Source organism: Ambystoma mexicanum, chromosome 9 (genome assembly GCF_040938575.1).
Source record: "Ambystoma mexicanum isolate Mex_15411 chromosome 9, UKY_AmexF1_1, whole genome shotgun sequence".
NCBI classification, from domain to species: Eukaryota; Metazoa; Chordata; class Amphibia; order Caudata; family Ambystomatidae; genus Ambystoma; species Ambystoma mexicanum.
The window spans coordinates 1,516,580,132-1,516,597,741 of NC_090931.1; the positions used below are offsets into that span (position 1 = coordinate 1,516,580,132).

Here is a 17,610-nt window from a genome sequence, read left to right on the forward strand (position 1 = left end):
CATTATAAGGCCCTTACATACAGATTGCTGCGAACACGCGCCATGTCCATAGCTCGTCTATGGGCATGTTTGGTGATACGCGTTCAGTGCCGCAATATTGCATGCAAGGTTCTCTTCCTGTATGATTCCTTCTACATGTATCAAGCGTTCAAACTGGAGATTAAAATCGCTAACTATTAGAAAGAGGATGCCAGTGGAATATTCTTAGTAAACGAATAGTATCAATACCAGCAAGCTTTTCTGGTCTGTTCTGTATATAATGCAATATCATTGGTTTCATCGAGTCTCTACTCAAATGTAGTTCTTGTAGGTTGGCACAGCCCTTGTCTGCTGTTGTAATATCCAGGTTCAGGCTAGCGTCGACCCATGGCAAGAGAACCTCACTCGGGCATCCCTTTGGACTTGTTATCCCGGAACTGTGGAAAGCAGCAGACCCTTGAAAGGGCACTTCCGCTATGGCCCAAGTTTCCAGGAAGCACAATGGGGGTCATTACGAGGTTGCCTCCTTACCGGGTACCGGGTCCGGGTTCCTCAAATGAGGACTTCCCGGGCCATTCCAACCTTGGAGGACCCGGTAATTCCTCATTCGAGGAACCCGGACCCGGTACATCCCCATTCCCATTCGAGCCACCATAGGGCTCAATGGGAATGGGGAGGGAGCTAACAACGGGCCCGTTAATAATGGGCCCGTTGTTAGCTCCCTGGTCTGCTAGCGGGATCAGCTAAGGGCACCTGGTTTACCAGGCGCCCTTTGCGGGTCCCGCGAGGAGACTCGTAATAGGGAGGTAAGGGGTTAACGGCACCAGCACCCTTACCGGCACCGTTAACCCCTTACCTCCCACCTCAGAATGAGGCCCAATATCTGATGCTTTCTCATGAATTTGCACCAGTCTGGGGCCTGTATATTTCATACCAAGCCCACGATAGTCCATGTTATTTTCACTAACAATTGCATCTCTTCCCTCTCTCACAATAATACCGGGCTTTGGGGTCCCTATTTTTTCTTCCCCTGCAGTGATATCAGGCAAGGGAGTTGTACTATTGCTGGTTGTAGTCCATCTCCCCCCTCTAGTCCTTCCATACTATGCCTTAGACTCCCTTTGGAATTGGGCAATATGTGTACATTTAAGTCTATGCCACTTTGCCTCTTTCGGCCCACAACGTCTTCACCAGCAACGCTTCTCCCATTGTTTGTGCAGACCTAACGCTCATTGCTGATGATTGCATATTACAATCTCCAGGGGGACTGGTCCCAGTGTGACAGTGGAGCCCATAGGAGGATAGGGTCTTCATTCTATTGACAATCTATGAGCCCCTAGTTCTATACCGACCATATCTTCAGTAGCCCCCTGGGGCGCCACCATCCTGGTGCAATAAACAGTATGCTCCCTGATTATCAAGCGGCAACCTCTCATTTTCCTAATACAATATATGCATTTACTAGTTAGGGCTTTGCTTCCTTCTCTTGCCTCATGAATTGATCTGGGCACGTTATGCATCTATGCCTTATTCTCGTCAGTGGGGCTTCTCGAACTGTCAGTATCTGGTGAGATATATATATATATATATATATCAGCATAAGAATTAAAAACCAACCATCATAATATAGACTGGTTTAGACTAATAATGAAAAGATGTCTGACCAAAATGTTTACAACAACAATCAATCATTGTCGTGAATGCACTCATGCACCACCCACATCTGCTCGTCAAAGAGGGAGAACCCCCAGAATCCAATTCTCCCCCCTCTCCCCTCAAGAGACCTTGTCATATGGGGAAGATGGGCAAATACTTTTAGAATCACTATCATCCAACAGAAATGGACAGTCCTGTGATCTAACAAAAACTTTGGATCTTGTGACTTCCTAAAATCTTCTCAACCCGCTAAATCTATATCTTACCTGGATACAAATCTGATTCAGCGCCACTCCTGCTGATGTGCGTGACTTAGAATTGCACGCTGTCCATATGAACTTAAGTCAAAGTAGTTGGTAAATGAGGAATCTGCCGACAGCTCGAGGGGCCGCCAGACAATTACATCAAACACTGTTTGGAAAATGAGCTACAATTAACTTTTAAGCAGAGAAAGCAAACAACGATACCTAATGTGAGCTGACCAACGACCTGCCTGTGAAAGGCCTCTTAAATGTCTGTTATACCATATAGGACTTTAAAAGAATGTCCTTGTACGTCATGGTGTTCACAATATAAAAAGAGCATCACGTGATGCGTGCCCGTTAGAGCACGAGCGGGCACTGATACCGAAACACACCTGTTTCCAGTGTCTTTTTTGACCACTTGTATTATGACAGGTTCTGGGGGCTGTGAGCCACAGACCCCCAAGCTTATGCAACATTTGCGATGAGAGTTGGCGATGACAGTGAAGACTTCTATCACCTGCTGAGGTACTGAGGCTGAAGAACCCTGCTATGCGCACCCAGACAAAGTGGGGTGACACACACACAATGAGCCCGAAGCCCAGCAGTGTCTGATTCAGATCTGGAGGCATGCCATTACAGCCCTGCATCCTAGACGCTTTGTACAATAAGACTCCTTGTACTGCGCTCAGGTAGGGCAGATCTCTGTGAATGCCCTGAGGTTGCGGCTCCTCACGGGAGGGCTTGTGCGCCTTGCAGGGGTTGTATGAAAGGAAAAAGGAAAGAAAAACTCAGGATGGCCAAGAAATTCCTAAAGGAGAGCCTTGCTGGTCACACACCACAAACTCGCTAGTCTAAGGGACATCACCCTTAATTGGTTAACACTCACTGTATGATGTGCAGCATTACAAGAACATAGTGTATGTAGAGATGAATGACGATGAAGGGGGTGCTACTGTCCAAGCTATGTGTAGAGTAAACGACTTCACGGAAGTCCCACAACAGTCTTGCGATATCCTGAGGTGAGACGGGAAGCGCAAGGATCCCTTTCAGGCATTCTGAGCGTGACGAGCCAGCAAACAACACGTCAGCCCAGCGCTCCTTGTAAAGATCATGAACTGTGTAGTGGATTAAACAACCTATAGAATATACAGGTCATTACAGCATGGACTAGACTAATTAATGCTTGTGATGTCAACATAGCATGGACAAGGCTGATCACTGTAGAGAATAAATATCTGTAACCATACCATCACGACTACGTGTGGGGCTTGCTTAGTCCAACACATAATTGATGACGAGGATCCAAGAGTGACCCACATTCTCCACGAAGCAAGGAGCAATGCCACCTCTGCAGTTCCTACAAGTTTCAGGTGAGCCAGCCATTCCTTGGCTCCAATGGGAACCTCGGTTTCAAACGTACTTGGAGGCGATGGGTAGAACGGGCTACCCAGCAGCATGTAAGAAGGCCATGTTGCTTAGTGCGCAGGGGGTAGAGGCACAAAGAACGTTTTCAGGCCTTAATCCTGAAGCCCCGATGGGAGAGGGTGATGATGCCTAACAGGATGCAAAGCAAAGAATTACCAGGAGGTTTTTCCTGCAAAGAAAACCTTGTTCTACACAGGATCAGGTTGTATGGCAGAAAACAAGAACCTGCGGAATCTGTCGACGATTATGTAGTCAAGTTATGAGAGTTGGCAGCATTGTGTGCCTTTGGGGCAGCGTCAGAAGAAAGAATATGTAACATGCTCATTGTGCACACGAATTACCAAAAAGTACAAGATAAGTTCATCCTGGAGAAGGAGCTACAACTGGACAAAGCCATCCAGATGGCGAGTGCAGTAGAGGAGACATCCTGCAGGCCCAAGGAGTGAGTGGCCAGTTCGCAGTCACCGGAAGTTCAGTGGAACCAGTCCAGAAGCAGAAGAGAAAAGGGCCAACGCGATGCCAAAGATGACACAGCAGGGAGACGTGAACCGTTGGAGTGCCACAGGTGGGCCAGCACTAGTCATTTAGCCAACAGCAGAGAATGTCCTGGAAGAAATAAAGAATGCTCGAAATGTACAAGGTATGGACATTTTGCATCAGTGTGCACCTTGAAAGGGAGAAAGGCTGTGGTGACAATTCAGAGTGAAGAGGGCAGAGATTACCCTACTCTGATGAAGCAGCATGCACCACAGTTCTCATGGTTTTCAGCCCCATGACTCAGAGGGAAAAGCCCCATTACACCAGTAACAGTGAAAGTCATGAAACGAGGGTGATGGGGGTCAGACCTTACATTACTACCCTTGAACCTGTACAAAAGCATGGTGGGAAAAGAGAGAATGGAGGCGTACAAGACAAACCTCAATCCCACGTCTGTGGAGGTGCCTGTTTGAATCTCCTAGGGTACCACAGGGTGACAGTGGAGTTCAAGGGAAGAGTCTCAAAAATCAAAGTGTAATTTGCAGAAAAAAGGTCACTCTTTTAGGCTGGGATGACCTGGCCAAATTGCAAATTAGGTTGGACACCAGCGTGGAGGGACAAGTTTTGCCCATTAATAAAAGCGGGACGTCAATCACCAAAGAAGAGTTTCCGGAAATATTTTCAGGCATGCCCGGCAGAATCAAGAATTATGGACACAAAATAAAGTTAAAACAAGGAGCTGTGCCAGTAAAACACAGGGTGCGACCAGTGCCGGTGACAGTGAGTGTCGCATTGCAGGAGAGACTGAACAAGATGCTAGAAGAAGGAACCATAGAGAGAGTGGGGACGTCAGAATGGCTCAGCCCGGTAGGGCTTATAAAGAAACAGAACACTGGGGATCTACGCATCTGCATCGATCTCCGCGGTCTAAATCTTGAGGTGATGGCGGATAGTTATCCCTTGCCGAGTATAAATGAACTGATCTTGCTGATGAATTAGGCAAAAGTCTTTTTGAAGTAAGATATGAGAGACGCCTACCAACAGGTCATCTTGCACCGAGAGTCCAGACCACTCACCACTTTCATAACCCCATTTGGAACGTATCAGTTCACCAGAATGCCTTTCTGGTTTCTTCAGCGGCTTCCACGTTCCAACGCATGATGGACTCCTTGTTGAAAAATATAGGGAATGTCTCATACTTCCAGGACGGCATTTTAATTTAAGCGGAAGACAAGGGATACATGATATAGTTCTTTGCAAGGTGTTAACAAAGCTACAAGAAGCAGGGGTTTGGCTACGCTATAATAAGTGTGTGTTACAGGCTGCCGAATTAGAGTACCTCGTGTATACCATATCCAAGACAGGCATCAGCCCAAAGAAAGAACTACTGCAAGCCATTGTGAAGGCGCCTCCCCCCAATAGTAAAGAAGAGTTTAGATTGTTTCTGGGATTATCAGAACATTACGCAAAATGTGTGCCAAATTTTCCAGAGACTACTGCCCCCATGAGAGAATTACTCAAGAAAGGTGCGGAGTACCATTGGAACGCAGAACAATCTCTTTTGAAGAAGTCAAAGAGGGCATCATGCACGATCCTTGTCTGCAACCATTCAATCCCCATTGGAAAACCATGATCACCACTGATGCCACTGCGTATGGAATAGGAGCGATGCTCACACAAAAGAAAGGTGATGAAGAGCACATTGTTGCATTTGCATCTAAAGCACTGTAGAAAGCAGAGAAAAATTACTCCATCATAGAAAAAGAAATGGTGGCATGTGCGTGGCCAGTAGATTACTTTCGCACATATGTCTGGGGGACAAAATGTGTACTTGTTACAGATCACAAACCCCTAGTACACCTACTGAGCCTGGGGGGCCCCGAACATCGACCCCACGACTCGCTCGCATTGAAGCAAAGCTCCAAGAATACACATACGAAATACAGCACATAGCAGGGTGGAAGAATGTCAAAGCGGATTGTATGTCCAGACTGCCGGTGCGTAAAGACACAGAGAACAGCTTTCTACAAGATGTGTGGTCGCATCACTCTCCGAACTAAAGAGCCGAGAATTCCTCAAAATGATCGAGGGCCACTGGAAAGAAGAAGCAGCTAAAGATGTCACGGCAACAAAAATCATGGAATGGGTCAGGAAGGGGTGGCCGAATGAGAAATCCATCCCAGAAGGGATGCGTCCTTATTGGAAAGTAGCTGATGAGATCTTCAAATGGGGAGGAATGCTTGTGAGAGGCGGTCAGGTCTTCCCACCTGTAGCAATCAGGAGCACCATCATATGTAGGGCTCACACCAGCCATCTTGGAAACAACATGACGAGAAAGAGAGTGAGGGAATGATTTTGGTGGCCAGGAATGGATTTGGAAATACGGACAATAACAGAGAGATGTCATGAATGTGTAAATAGCGACAAGCGACTAAAGATCAGACAAGCGCCACTACACCCAAAAGAAGTGCCAGTGGGGTGTGGCAAAAACTGGGCATAGACTTCATAGACCCACTTGAGCTAATGGAACATGAACACAAGTATGGCATAGTGCTAGTGGATTATTTATCCAAATGGGTAGAAGTCGAGTTTGTATCCAACATAGCCACAGCTACCGTGATTCAGTTTCTCAAGAATAATTTTCAAAGAGAAGGGTTGTCAAGAGAACTGGTCAGCCACAAGGGAGGAATAGAAAAGTTCATGAAAGAGAATAATATTCATCAGATTAAAACAGCATTATATCATCCACAAGCAAATGGGTTCAGCCGAACGCACCAACAGATTTATCAAGGGGCCCTGCAGTTGGCTACTGTGCCTTGGCTCGAACCGCATAGCACAGTCAAGGAAGAAATGGCTACCCATCGTCTTAACCCTAATGGGTCACAAATGTATCGCTGTTCCACCTGCTCAGAGGCCGCAGAGCAGCGTCCATGCTGGTTCCGCCATGGTTGGCAAATATAAGAGAGGACGAAATGGTCGAAATGGGAGAATTAGTGTGGCTGGTGAAGAAAAGCAAAGAGAACATGAAAAGTTATAGTGACGAGAGAAGAAAGCCCTAACAAAGCACAGTGTGAGAAGGTGACTTGATAAAGATTAAAATGCTACATAGAGACCCAGTGACAGGGTCCAAGTTCATTAGACCAGTGAGAGTGGTGCAGCAAGGGACAAATCATGGGCTCACCCAAAATGGTAAGCGATGAAATCTGGAAAGGGTGGCGCTGTACGAAAAGGGGGAAGGCGAAACACTCAGCCCCGCAATCCCAGAGCAGAGAGCCGAAGGGGAGAGCTCAGCCACGGAGAAGTCGACAACGAGCGAGCAACCTGAACATGGAGCGCAGTAGGATGAATGGACACTATCAGACGGGGAAGCCAGTACAAAGAGGAGTGGCATGAGATAAGAAAGATCCACAGAAAGGAGTGCAACACCAAAAGAAGAGAATGCAGGGAGCAGTCAACCGCAAAGATAAACAAGATGACCAGGAAGATACGCTGACTACCCGATGGAATAACTCAAGCTTTCTAACAAAAGGAGGTATTTAGAGTAAAGGACTTCACAGAAGTCGCACGGCAGTCTCACGAGATCCCGATGAGGGACAGGAAGCATGCAGATCCCACTCAGACATTCTGATCGCGGCGAGCCAGCAAACAACACGGCAGCCCAGCACTCCCTGTAAAGATCATAAACTTTGTAGCGGATTAAACAACCTATAAAATATACAGGTGATTGCAGCATGGACTAGACATATTAATGCTTGTGATGTCAACATAGCATGGACAAGGCTGATCACTGAAGCTGTGTATGTGTGAAGAGAATATCTGTAACCATACCACCACGACTACGTGTGGTCCTTGCTTAGTCCACAACAGTATGGCTCCCAAACAACAGGGGTCTTTGGCCCCTTTCATGGAGTTTGACCTTCTGGGTGCACCATCCAGCCGAGGGCCAAGATGGGCTGTCTGTGTGGAGCGCCTAGTGATGTATTTCTATGCCACGGAAGGGATGAATGATAGCGCTATGCGATCCACCCTTCATATTCAGAATCTCCTGCTGTGCACAGGATCTTCAAGACATTGAACCCCGCGACAACTCATATCAAGCTGCGAAAGTGGGGCCGAGTAACTCATTCAGTCGAATGGTTAATGTGGACTATGAATGTTTTCTCTTGCGAGTTGCCAAGCAGGAATAAGAAGAGATGCTGGATGCGTTGCATGCACACTTGAGACAACTTGCCTTCACTTGTGTTACTCTGAACAAAGAGGATGAAATACGTGCACAAATAATTCAAGGCTGATTCTCAATACAATTATGCAAACAAATATTAAGTGAACCAGCCATCACTCTAATGAGAATACTTGGGATGGGCAGATCCCATGAATTGGAGGGCTGGGGGCTAATTCCAGGAGTGTTCCCTGGTGTTCCAGCCCATTAAAGATGGCATTTAAGGAGAGATGGTAGACACTAGACATGTGCCCAGTATGAGCTCACCAATAGCCAGCCTTTCAATGCAGCATTTAACTGATATCTGACCAATGAGATTACTCTCACTGTTTCTCAAATTGGTTCCTGAGGGGCCACAGGGGGTGGGGTGCTCTAGGAGCCAATTAATATGGGTTTGGCAGCACTTCAGTAGTGACAGTCTCTGCGCATGCTCCGGAGAGTAGTGTACCCTGGGCTTGTGATTAGTGTCTCTTGTGCTTGGTGATTAGTGTCTCTTGTTTTGCGCAGCCTCAGTGCAGTCCTGGGACCCTCCACATCACCCAGGACGCTCCTCTCTTCCTTAGTGCGTTTGCTCCGAATCCCTCATGATCTCTAGGGAGAAATCCACCCAAGATCACTGGGGAGAAATCCACCCAAGATCACTGGAGAGGAATCCACCCAAGATCACTGAAGAGAAATCCACCCAAGTTCACAGGAGAGGAATCCACCCGAGATCACTAAAGAGGCTGCTATCCCAGATCACTGGAGAGGAATCCATCCAAGATCACAGGAGAGAAATCCACCCACGATCACTGGAGAGCAATGGCTGGGCAAGAGCCAGATGAGGTGAGGTGCCCCGTGGGTTCTTTATTTGGGAACAGGAGTCATTGCTGCCAAATGGACCCATGTCATGCCCTCATCTTCAGTCATCCCTGGCGTTTTAGCCAAACATGCGTTGGATTCTGGGAGTTGTAGTTTCACGTGTCCCGTTAAATATGGCCTTTTAAGTGTTAGAATTCCCAGCATGCAACATGCTGTTGTCTAGACAAACAGGACTGGCTAAAGGGGCCCTTTATGGCATGGGGGCTTTTTCCATTTGTACAGCACGTATAATTGTATTTATGGGAGAGAAAGCTGAGTGCTTCTATCATAAACACTGTGCATAAATTATAAGGTTGTTGAGTGGACCAATGGCCTAACAGGGGCCTTAACGATGGTAGTGAATAGTGAGCAGGAAATGATGGAGGTGGCAGAAGAGGATAATACAAGTGGCAAACCTGGGCAAGGGGCAGTATAGATTGCCAGCACACCATGTACATTATTTATACCTATAATCCCCAGTAAAGGAAGGCGGCGTTGGGGATTAATAGGGAGGGATGATGGCACTATGGTCTCCTGCAACTCAGGCGAGTCTCCAGGAAAAGAACGCTGTCTCCCTGCCTCTGCTATTGTCTCTGCTAATGGCTTTAATAATGACAATAAATGCACTGTCTGGAAACCACTGCCTCGGCCATTGTTATGGAGAATTCTCATTTCTGTGCTAATTCCCTTCACCCTTAGAGACCCCCAGCTTTTTTGCTGGACTTTAGTACTTTTTTAATTTTAACCCTGGCGTGAGTGGGACGTTTTTCTCACTCTCTCATGTGTTTTGACCTGATTCATACATGCCAACCCTCCCGATTTAGGTGGGAGACTCCCGATTTTTCAGTGAAAAATCAGGCTATTTTTCACTGTCTCCCGCCTGAAATAGGTATAGCCCCAATGCATTCCTGTGGGGAAATGTTCGTCTCCCGATTTCCCTCTGGAAATCTCCCTCCCAGCTGTGTCTGAATGTTGGCATGTATGCTGATTTGGATTATGTGTTTCCTTTGTTTTTGGAGTCTCACAAACTCCATAGGCATCTACTTTTTGTATGGTGACACACAGCACCTTTAGTGCAGTATAACAGAAAAATCCTTTAGATTTCTCATAAGGTTTACCGTTCCCAAGAATAGTGAAATTGACTTTACTTACCCTTTTCTCTTTGTAGGTCCAGCACACACCATCTTATGTGGCGTGCTGGGGGGTTACTTAGTAGCCCTTATCCTACCTACTCCTGTAACATTTCTTATGTTACCATCACTACATTAAATGGCTGGTGGCAGTGGTTTAACTTTCCTACCGTTTGCTTTCCTACCGCAGGCTGAATCCTCAGCTGCAGTATTGCACCCATGGTTGACCATTTTGTCAAAATGGCCCTGGTCTTCTTTTTTTGCCATTTTCTAATTGTGTGGTCTTTCTTGGGTTTTACTATGCGTGCCAAGCCAGGTTGGAGCCCTTTGTTTGTTTTGCCTTTGGCGGGCTTCCGTCCTGAAACCTGCCTCTGGCTCCAGTGTGTCTGGAAGGGCAGGATGTCAGGGAGGTTCCCGAAACTCCCCTGTCCTTTGACTCCAGTCCTGATTGGCTCACCCTGCTGTTTGAGTGACAGCCTAGGCTGTGCCTGAATGGGAGAAACCTGCTTAAAAGGCGAGGGTTTTGGGACTAGAGGCAGTGTACACCACTGGGAAAAACACCCGACGAAGAAACCGTGAACAATGTTTGCTGCATCCTCCCGGACCTTGGAATTGCCGGGTGAAGCCCTGGCTATGCTTTTCTAATCGACAAGAGAAGCTGCGGAAGGGACAACTTCTACCCTTGGGTTAGTGGGACCAACTAACCCCGAGGCAAACTCCACTGGACCATCTTCCCCGACAGGCTGTACTTCTTTGCTGCTGCAGGAACCGAGTGCCAGGGGTTGAGAAATCCGCAGTGAAGGAAGCCCAACCGGTATCCAAGATCCGCAGTGGTGCTGTTTACTGTGAGCTGAAACCGCAAAGTGCTGCTGATCCGAAAGAGCCCATAGCTGCTGACGACCTCCAAATTTCTGCCGCAGGAGTTCTCCAGGCATCCTCCCTCTTGTCCCCACGACTGAGGCTCAGGAACCCAGGATCTGCACCGCTGCTACAGGGCAGCTGGACCACTCTTCTTCCAACCAGAGGTACTGTTTAGACTTGGGGTCTTTAGCTTTGCTCTTCTCAGTTGAGACTTGCAGTGGCTACTTTTGTTAGAGTTGATTTCAACTCTGCTTTCCACAAGTCTAACAGTTGTGACCCTGTAAAGACTGGACGGTGGTGTCTGTACTTCTGCTCTGTATATGGTAGAGGAGAGGCACAGAGGACCCCAGCCAAGATTCTCTATTATGGTAGCAATGGACGAGCAATCAAGGCCTAGCTTCTCAGGAGGTGATGCAGGCTGGTTCTTAAGTACAGTGTAGTCCCCAAGCACCTACAAAGGAATGTCCGCACACTGTATTACTGAAAACACAGTCTTTATATAATTAAGGTTCAAGGTTATATACACAATCACTATTTAGAAAAAAGAGGGGGTGAGGCGCGCACTCTAGTTCCCAGCTTTGTGTACCTTCTGCAGTTCAGTTGCTCTTCTCCTCCAAGCGCTTTCATGCCTCTTGCAATCTTCAGGGAGGCAGTCTGTTCAGGTATTGCTGATTACTGCCAATTTTGGCCTCAGGGATTTCTGGTAGCTGTAGTCAATGCTGGTAGCCAGTAACCAACTCCCCTCCAATTGCATAGTATAAATCCCATGGTGGAGGGAGGGGTGAAAACCAGCATTATGGCTCTCCTAAGTGGGGCATGGATCACCCTGGTGCTGTGCCTCTGGAGCCCGGGACTCCCGAATCAATATTTAGAAAAAAGAGGGGGTGAGGTGCACACTCTAGTTCACAGCTTTGTGTACCTCCTGCAGTTCAGTTGCTCTTGTCCTCCAAGTGCTTTCCTGCCTCTTGCAATCTTCACAGAGGCAGTCTGCTCTGGTGTTGCAGATTAGTGCCAATTTTGAATAGTACTTTAGCTACTAAGTCAAACCTCTGTGTGGAGAGCCCCCCACCTGGGCAACCTGTAAAATCAAGATATATCACAAGCCCAGTCTACATATTGTTAAATTAGTCTTATTCCCTTCTAAAATTATTCTACCACCCCAATGTACCTGGAATAGCAGAGTTCGATGACGGGTCATCGACGGATCCTTCTTGAGTGGCTCCCTTTAAAGCAGGAGCCACGGATCCTCGAGATGCTTCGAAGAAAGTGAACTCGGCGTTGAGGCGGTAGCGTCGGTCCCACCGGTGCTCGTCGACGACAGAGTAAAGACGTCCTGCAAGGAAGAGGCGTGCAGGGCACCTCGATGTCGATAGTTTGGTGAACCCTTCTGGTCTCCAGCACCTGCCTGCACATGCCATTCTAGCCTACCTGTGAATCTTTGCATTTTGGTGAACTCTCTGGTCTCCAGTACCTGCCTGCACATGCCATTCTAGCCCACCTGTGAATTCTGCATTTAGGTGAACCCATTTGGTCCACTGTACCTGCTTGCACATGCCCTCTGCTTCTGCTCAAGTACCCACCTGCTAGCCTAGCTGAACCTCGGCCTTGAGTCATTGATTGCATTTCCTCACCTTCCTTGCCAGACTAGCTGAACCACTGCCTTCTGATTACCATCTGCACATGCATTCACCTAGCAAACTGCACGTGGATTGCCATTGCCTGGTGGATTCCACCCCTGACCAGTGCAGAACCCCTCCACATACCTCCCAGTGTTCCCTTACTCCATTACACAGTCGGCTACGACACTTGGCTCACGATATGCGGCCACTGTCATTTGCCAGCCACCCAATTCTTGTTACCATAGTAGGGTTCACCATTGCCACATTGCTCTGCCCCCCCACCCACAGTACTGCTAAGTCTAACCACTGTTACGCCAAGCCACTCTCTCTCACTATGCCCCTCAGCAACCCATACCTTAATGACCCTGCCCTATGGCTCCATCACTTTGCCACCAAACCCACACCTAATCAACCGTGCACGCTCCAAGTCAGGAATCTTAGACTGGGATTCAGATTGCCCCGTGCCCCCTGTGCCGCGAGCACCCAGCACACTCACAACACTTCCACTACACAGAATATACCACCACCCCCTTGTACCTTCCCTGCCAAAGAACTCAAGGGCGCCCTCATCAATGCTAGATCTCTTACAGCCCACGCGTTGGACATCTCCGACCTTATCACCACTCAAAACCTCGACTTCTTAGCCATTACGGAAACCTGGCTACATGCTGCCTCTGGCCCACTCCTTACCCTCGCCATTCCCATCGGTTACTCTATCACTAGAGCGGACCGTCAAACTACATCTAAAGGAGGTGGAGTCGCATTTATACACAGAAATAACATCACTCTCAGAACCATCCCCAACCCTGAGCTCAGCTCCGCAGAATCCCTCTCTGTGAAACTCACCCTATCTCCTACCAACACTGCCACCATCCACCTTATCTATAGACCTCCAGGACCACTTGGCTCTTTCATTGATGAGATCACGGCCATTCTGACCGTCAATACCAAACCCAACTCGAAGGTATTGCTACTAGGCGACCTCAACTTGGGCCTTCTCGACACTAAGGATCACTTGGCCTCTGAAGTAGCTACCACATTAGCTAATTTAGGCTTCCAACAACGCATTGACGAACCCACCCATATTAAGGGCAGGACGCTCGATTGGATTACTGACCTTAACTGCAACACAACCATAAACTCCAACCATGCCTGCGCCTGGTCCGACCATCACATTATCACCTTCCACTTACCAGCGACCAACCCCCACACTGCTCCTACCATAGCTCCAGCTATTCCCACTAGGAACAAAAAAGACATCACTAAGGATAAACTCCTCCCTCTCATCCTTCCCATCCTGAACAAATGCGTGTCCCAACATAACGACCCCACAGCCCTAGTAGACATCTTCAAACAAACATTGCTCAAAGCTATTGACAATATAGCACCACTCAAACTACGGAAAGCCAAACAACAGGCCCACCTGAACTCTTGGTTCACACCGCAGCTAAGAATTCTACGCAAAGAAAAACGTAAGGCTGAATCACTTTGGAAGAGTCACCCTTGTGACCTTAACAAAGATCGCCTCATCATTACTACCCATAACTACAAAGAGGCGATCCTACAAGCCAAAAAGGAGACCTATAACCAACGCATCGTTCAAGCGGAATCCAACACTAAGGAATTATTTAAAATCCTTAAAGAATTGGAATCACCATCCCCGGCGCCTGACACCTGCACTAAAGACAGCAAATGGTGCAATAACATCCAAAACGCCCTCCTCACCAAAATTACCACTTTGCAATCTAAAATTAACGCCAAACAAAATACCCTACTCTCCAACCCCCTCACCAAACCCTCCCATATTCCAACGGCCCCATTTACTCACACCCCTTTTAGTTTCACCCCACTCACCATCCTTGAGGTCGAAAACATCATTCGCAATCTAAAACCTTCCAACTGCCAAGGCGACTCCTGTCCAGCACCCATCATCAAGGAAGCAGCACACGACCTTGCTCCCTTTATAACTGCCTTCATTAACTCCTCCTTCCTAACAGGTACGGTACCTAATAACTTAAGGACGCGTGGGTTATCCCCCTCCTAAAAAAAACGACACTAGACCCTGAAATACCAACTAACTATAGACCCATTACCACCGTACCGTTCCTACTTAAAATACTCGACAGAGCATCTTACCTGCAGATTCAGAATTACTTAGAAACTAATAACCTCCTTGGCTCAAGACAATCCGGCTTCAGACCTACGCATGGGACTGAAACAGCTTTACTCGATCTCAAAACTCAAATTGATGACCTTAAAGACAACGGTAAACTGGCCCTTTTACTACTACTGGATCTATCAGCTGCCTTTGATTTGGTCAATCACCAAATACTATGCAGGCATCTGAAGTCAGCGGCCCACTTCTCTGACAATGCATCCAATTGGATCAGGTCATTCCTTGACAATAGGCACATGAGAGTTTTCTCTCCTACCGCATCGGCCGATCCCACACCAGTCCCGTGTGGAGTCCCGCAGGGTTCTTGCGTCTCCCCAACTCTTTACAATGTGTTCACCAAACCTTTATATGACGTGCTTGATTATATGGGTGTCACTTACACTAACTACGCTGATGACACTCAGATACTCATATCCATCACTAGTGACTACATTACTGATTCCAAAGCCCTTAATGACATTTACCTTGTCATACAGGCATGGATGGCCCAGCATGAACTGTGCCTCAACGATGACAAGACTGAGCTTCTCATCCTAGGCACTCAACAGAGACTTAACAAACTAAGTCACCTGTTCGACTGATTAAAGTATCCAAAGACACTAAAACTCTGGGCATACACTTGGACGCTTCCTTGACACTCACTAGACAAACCAATGCAGTGGCCTCCGCGTCTGCTTACACCTGCAAATTGATCTCAGCCTGCCGCCCTTTCCTCACGGCCCAGAATTGCATCACCTTGGCCAGGACCTTGGTCATGTCCAAATTGGACTACTGTAATGCATTGTACCAGGGCACCAACCAGGGTAATCTTAATAAACTCCAGACGACCCAAAATAATGCCATTAGAGCAGCCCTTAACATCCCTCGATCTGCCCACATCTCAGAAACCAGAAAGAACCTCAACTGGCTCTCAGTCGCCCAAAGGATCTCCTTGAAAGCACTGGCCCTCACCTACAAATGCATCAACCACCAAGCTCCCTCATATCTAGCCTCACGCTTCACTCATTATACACCAGCACGAGCACTCAGATCTGTACAAAACCAAGGTCTTGCGATCCCCAGATTTAAGCTTCAATCTGCTGGAGGCACCAGCTTCCCTGTCCTGGCAGCCAAGCTCTGGAACACCGTACCACTTCTGATCAGAACCCTACCTTCATTCAACCAATTCAAACACAAAGCCAAGCTCTGGTTAGTCACTTCCTACTAACAATTGCTCCTCTTTATTGAATGGGCCAGCTGGGACCCTACTTGCACTGATGATCTATGTCTGATCTGTAACACCTACTGTTTACTTGTCGCAATCGGTCGGGACTATTGTGATTATCTGTAATGTACTGTTCCCTTACTTGTAAATATTATGTAACTGTTTGACTAAGATATGCACCCGGTTGCCCTTGGGCCTGGCCTGCGCTATATAAATAAAATAAATACAAATAAATACAAATACAAATAGATAGTTCAGGACCGCAAAGAGTTTGTGAAGAACTGTGGCCCAGCAAGGGCGTCGAGTCATCCTGTGTCTCTACGATCTGTGGGTGGTGGGAAACACACCGGCGGATGTTCCACGGTGACACGACAGCCTGGCCTTGTCTGGCGGGATAAGGCGGTCGGCGGTGCAGACAAGCACGTCCGGGAATCAAGTGTCTTAATCAAGGGAGTGTTGCGGCTCCAGCCGTCGATGGCACGTTGTCAAGCGGTCCCCGCTTCTGGGCAAGACAGCTCTGACAGGCCTCCTCTGGAGCCCGGGACTCCCGAATCAATATTTAGAAAAAATAGGGGGTGAGGTGCACACTCTAGTTCACAGCTTTGTGTACCTTCTGCAGTTCAGTTGCTCTTGTCCTCCAAGTGCGTTCATGCCTCTTGCAATCTTCACAGAGGCAGTCTGCTCAGGTGTTGCAGATTAGTGCCAATTTTGAATAGTACTTTAGCTACTAAGTCAAACCTCTGTGTGGAGAGCCCCCCACCTGGGCAACCTGTAAAATCAAGATATATCACAAGCCCAGTCTACATATTGTTAAATTAGTCTTATTCCCTTCTAAAATTATTCTACCACCCCAATGTACCTGGAATAGCAGAGTTCGATGACAGGTCATCGACGGATCCTTCTTGAGCGGCTCCCTTTAAAGGAGGAGCCACGGATCCTCGAGATCCCTCGAAGAAAGTGAACTCGGCGTTGAGGCGGTAGCGTAGGTCCCAGCGGTGCTCGTCGATGACAGTAAAGACGTCCTGCAAGGAAGAGGCGTGCAGGGCACCTCGATGTCGATAGTTCAGGACCGCAAAGAGTTTGTGAAGAACTGTGGCCCAGCAAGGGCGTTGAGTCATCCTGCGTCTCTACGATCTTTGGGTGGCAGGAAACCCACCGGCGGATGTTCCACGGTGCGATGACGGCCTGTCCTTCTCTGGCCGGGATAAGACGGTCAGCGGTGCAGACAAGCACGTCCGGTAATCAAGTGTCTTAATCAAGGGAGTGTTGCGGCTTCAGCCGTCAATGGCACGTTGTCAAGCGGTCCCCGCTTCTGGGCAAGACAGCTCTGACAGGCCGCCAGCAGTTATAGCAAACCTGAGAACCCTGGTCGACGACGGTGGACGGAATATCCGGTGCTTATGTTCGTTCTCCTCAACGGTCCCCGTTTCCGGTCGGCAGCCTGTCGAGAGTCTGACTTCCAGGGAGCTTCGGCGAAGGTTAGCAGTGCTCGATGGTCCCTCGGAGTTCGGGAAGAGGGCACCTAACCAGGTCCTCTCTTGGATCCATCTCAACGTCACGGCGGCTTTCAGATTGCGGTGAAGGTAACAGCAGTCAACCTTCTTCTTCGGGCTTGGCTTTGAGATCAAGCGTCAGTTTCAACTTCAGCTTCTGAATGATGTCTAGCAGTGAGAGGCCCCCAGATATACTAGTTGATCTTCCATTCATTCTGCTGGGTCACACTCAGGCAACCAATCACTCAGAAGGGCATTCAGCAGTCAGTCAGCCAATTAGTCATAC

At 48.0% G+C, this 17,610-nt stretch overlaps 1 pseudogene; it reads left to right on the top strand.

Moving 5' to 3' along the window:
- The first annotated feature begins 8,530 nt into the window (after positions 1-8,530).
- LOC138489396 (zinc finger protein 271-like) overlaps positions 8,531-17,610 on the top strand; it is a 37,932-nt pseudogene continuing 28,852 nt past the window's right edge.